The sequence below is a fragment of the Bidens hawaiensis genome, unplaced genomic scaffold (assembly GCF_021521415.1).
Source record: "Bidens hawaiensis isolate Kalapana, Puna unplaced genomic scaffold, B.hawaiensis_p1.1 tig00003781_1, whole genome shotgun sequence".
NCBI lineage: Eukaryota > Viridiplantae > Streptophyta > Magnoliopsida > Asterales > Asteraceae > Bidens > Bidens hawaiensis.
In genome coordinates this window covers 270,239-275,417 of record NW_027491218.1, presented here as the reverse complement: position 1 = coordinate 275,417, position 5,179 = coordinate 270,239, and positions in this window count along the sequence as shown.

Below are 5,179 nucleotides of genomic sequence, written 5' to 3'. Positions count from 1 at the left end.
TTCTGGTTTCCTGACCAATCGCGCTACGCGATGAGTCAGAAGAGACTCCCATCGCGTACCGCGATGGGATGTCTGACAATTTGTGACACGTGTGCCACGTGGCACACGGTGGCACTATGTGCTGCCATGTATCACCACGTGGCAACACTGCCGCCACGTGGAGCGGAGCCTGCCACGTGTCGACACGTGGCAGGTCTACGCTGTGCGTCAGCAGACCTATATCGCGGTACGCGATAGGTCTACTGAGGGACCCATCGCGTACCGCGATGGGAACCAATTTGAGGCCTATAAATAGCGGCCAAGGGCAGATCATTTCCACATCCCACATCTGCTCTCTCACTTCTCTCTAGCCTCTCTCTAAAACATATAAGCGATTTGCCTCGATAATCGTGCCACGTTCCATCGTTTGTGTACCAACATTTCCCTTAGAAGTTGTGCCACCCTCCACCCACATACCAAGAAGGTGTTGTTGAAATGGCAATGAATCTCGGTAAGCGTGTCGACGAGTACTGAAGTTTGGTGTAATCGTTTGACGATCGAGAAGTAAAGCGGCGTCGGAGTGCTGCTTAAGTCCCTAGGATTTCGGTACGCCACAGATTAGGCGTAATATCGAATTCAATATTATATTCAAGGCTTTGGCCTTCAGTTGAGGTTATACTCGATACCTCGATGAAAGAGAAAAGAAAACATAACAAAGAAACGAATACAAATTTGATTGTTAAATATTGTGATACATATATATATATATGTGTGTAAGTATATATGATTATATTCTTTGTTATGAAAATATTATTTAATGAATAAAGAGTATTCTTAAATAATAAAAGAAAAGATTACGTTTCTTAGAGAAGAAGAAACGTCGGGTTTTCATATAAACTAAAGGTTTATAATTTACTTTTAAACAAGAGGTTTACAAGTAAAAAAGAATTGAACTAAAGGTTCAATCGAGGATTGAGATAATAGAATAAAGGTCTTAAGCCGAATCGTGTATCCGACTAACAAATATTTATACTCGTAACTATAGGTTCGAGATAAAGAAAGGGAAAGACCCTTGGACGGTGAGTGAAGCCGATCCTAAAGAGATAAGGTGAATACGCCCCCAAACTTTTAAACTTGTTTTCAAAATGAGTCAACTTGTTATATGAAATTGTTTACAAGAAACTATGTGTTCCTAAAACCGTTATAACTATGGGTATGAACCTAGCCCTCAGGCTGTGGTATACATATGTCTGGATCCTTACATAGGTGGTATTATGCGATGTATGGGCATGATCGCACCACCCTTGGTCGTAGGACGCTCTCCTGCAGGGAGTACGACCGTTGAGTATATTTACGGGTACTTAACTAAGTCAAACGCTGCGGTGTTTGTGAGGTGACCTAGTGTAGAGGCTCTAGTTTATAATGTGTTATTTGACTTTGTTATTCCTAAGCCATGTTGGGCCGAGGCAGGCGTAGTCTCGAGGGGTAATAAAGTAAAAGAAAGTATTTATGCGTCTGCGTGTTCACCAGCATTCGTTGCTGACGTATTTTCTTGCATTTTGCAGGTGAACAAGTTTAGCACTTGGAGTAACGAAGTGCTTATATATCCGATGGCTCGGATTTTATTTTGTAAAACTTAATATATGGGGGTTTTGTAACATAAACAAGTAATCTTTTGTTAACTCAAACGGGTATTTTATAATCCCGCCTTTATGTAAATATTATATTTCGATCCTTAAAATTTATAAGTCTTCCGCAAACTAAACGTAACTCTGATTTATTTACAATTACGATACCAACTTATGGGTCATACTCCTAGGCCTTAGATGGGGGTGTGACAGGTTGGTATTAGAGCCATCGATCTTAGCGAATTGGGTATTATAAAACAATACCCAAGCTTCGATCCAAGTATAGGAAATAATTGATTATGTGTTTTAGGGATAAGATAGGCTGGTAACTTTTCTTTCCCACTCTACATTCTAAACCACCCATAATATTAGATGTCGTTCAAAGCTCATATCGAAGAATTTGTACGCAAGGCAAAAGAGACCGGAATTGCCGAACCTTACCACGAAGACAACATGAGTGATGGATATTATGAGGCGTACTTCAACCAAGATGTGGAACACGACTTGTCCAAACCCATTTACTACCCTGGAAGTCGACACTATTCGATAGATGTTCCCGATAGTCCACCAAAGCGAGGAATTGAACCACCAAGACACTCAAGCTACCATCCACCAACCCTACCGATGTATCAATCTTCTGAAGTACCGACATACCAACCATCGGAGATTCCCACTTACCAACCCTTGGAGATACCACAATGTTATCCAGCCGGATACTTACCAAACTCTCAACCATCCTCCGAGTGGATGAAATATATCTCCGAACAGCAAGAGTGGCATGCCAGAAGCTCCACTTTCAATGAAGTTAACTCCCAACCAACCAATCATGAAGGACCATCCCTAGACCCAAGATGAGGGTTTTGATGCCCACTGAGACTTTTCAGATTATACCAATAAACAATGAAACCACACAACCCATGGAGGAAGATGAACCGGAAGAAGAGGAACCAGAAGAAGAGGAGGACTCCGAAGAAGAGGATCCTGAAGAAGAAGAGGACCATGAGGAAGAAACGGAAGAAGAGCATCTTGAAAATCCCAACGAGATGTCAAGCTCAATGGAAGGATCACTCACTTCCCACCAACCAAGCTATGGTTCCGTTGACCCATATGTTCAACACCTTGAGAAACTAAGGAACCAATCTTCGTCAAGCTTCCCACCCTTTCAAGGAAGGATTCCGACAATCCAAGAGCTAGCCGATGAGATCCGCGAGCAGAATCAAGCTGCCAAGACCTACCTCTACCTTTCATCCGATATGGACTATGTTCCGTATCCAGAGCCAATTAATCATTACGAGATGGTGACTCTGGGTTACCGTGACCCACCTCCGCAGTATGGATACCCCAACATAATCCCACAGTCATATGAAGAACACCTGGATCGCGCATTGCACGAAACCGATGACTAGAGGAAGAAGGTAGACGAGGAAGAGAAGAAAAAGAAGAAAGTTGGAGAAACAATCCTTCGTAAATGCAACAAAATATCGAAAGTTGTGAAGAAGTTCTTGAGGAACTGAAGATAGTGGTTATGTGAAGACTGTGTGTAAAATAGTTCTGTATGCTATGTGTATAAATAAAGAACGTTTGAAACGTTCTCTTGTAATGATAGGACGAGTTATATATATATATATATATATATATATATATATATATATATATCGTTGAAACGATATATATGTGTGTGTAATATAAAATATACATATCCTTTTATGATATGTATATATGAAATAAAACGTGTGTTTAAAATAAGAAATGTTGTTAAAATTTCAGACTAAATTAAAAAGAAAAAGTAAAGTATGTCTGAACAAAGTAACAACAACGAGAACGCTCGAAAAGAAAAAGAAATGAGAGATAAAGGGAAAGGCCCTGAGAACGAGCGAGAGGAAGAAATTCCTGAGAAATACATGAATAGAATCCAAAAGATGATTAAAGATGCGGTTAGGGAAGAATCCGCGTTTAGATCTCAATCTCGACAATCTAGACATTCCCGAACTGTTAACCCTTCCGTTCACCCTTCTAAATCCATTAAATCTCGTCCTAAACCATTCCGTGATGAAGAAAGCGATCATGGGTCTAATGCCGACGAAGGTATTAGGCAAAAGTTTAAAAGGATGAAAGTTAGTGGGTGTACGTTCAAAGATTTTAAGTACTATGGACCGAAGGAGTTCCATGGTGACAAGGGAGCCATCACAACCGTGAGGTGGCTAGAGGAGATGGAAACTCTTGTTATCACAAGCAAGTGATCCGAGGAGGAGAAGATTCAATACTCTGCTCTCATGTTCAAGGGAGAAGCGCACGAGTGGTGGAATGCGCTATTGATGAGTAAAGGAAGAGACAAGATGTATAGTTTGTCGTGGGAGGAGTTTAAGGCCATGGTGATGGCGAAGTTTTGTCCGATGCACGAGACCGACCAAGTTCAAACGAAATTTCTTAATCATAAGGTCGTGGGGACAAATTTTCGTGAGTACAATACTAAGTTCCTTGAGTATTGTCGTTTAGTTCCACAGCTGGTGAGTCCGGAATCCAGCAAAGTTACCCGATACATTTGGGGACTTCCGCGGGAAATCCGCGACATGGTGAGGTCTCACCTACCTCAAACCGCTGACTCCGCTATGGAGTTGGCCGGTTATTTGATGGGCAGCATGGTCCGCAATAAGGAAGAGGACAAGAAGGTGACACCAACAGCTGCTCAAGGAAAGACTGGAGGAAGTTCCAACTTTAGAGGCAATGGCGTAAACCGAAACAACTCTACGCCATGCAAGACTTGTAGGAGGTACCATAAGTGCCGATGCAATTTCGCCCCATCTCCTAAAGTCTGTGAATCCTATAATTGTACAAGACATGATGCTGCAAATTGTTGGAAGAAAAAGATGACTTGCTTTAATTGCAAGGAAATGGGCCATTTAAGTTTTGAGTGCCTAAAGAACAAAACCTGCTGCTGGTGGTGCGGGTGGAAGTGGCCAAAACAAGAAAAGAAACGCTCGAGTCTTTGTACTCGACACAAAAAGGGCCGCTGATGTGCCGGAAACTATAACCGGTACGTTTCTAGTCAACGACACCTATGCTAGAGTTTTATTTGATTCGGGTGCGAATTTAAGTTTTATAGATTATAATTTCTGTAGTCTATTAAACGAACCATTAATAAAATTAAATAAAACTCTAAGCGTCGAGACTGCTAGTGGCGAAATCATTAAGATTTCCGAAGCCCTTGAAAATGGAAAAATACTTCTAGCTGGTTATATTCTGCCTATTTGCTTGTTACCCATGAGTTTGGCTGGTTTTGATACTGTACTTGGTATGGATTGGTTATCCAATAACCATGCACGTATCATTTGCAATAGCAAAACCATTGAACTTCAAGCCCTCGATAAACGAACAATTCGAATTGAAGGGGACAAAGACGCTGGCCAAGTTAGCATAATCTCTATGATTAGAGCTAACAAATGTTTAAACCAAGGATGCCTCGCATTCATGGCCTACGTCACTAAAGAATCAAAGCCAAAAGAAATCAAAGACGTTCCTATCATTTCTGACTTTTCTGACGTCTTTCCTGATGAACTTCACGGAATCCCTCC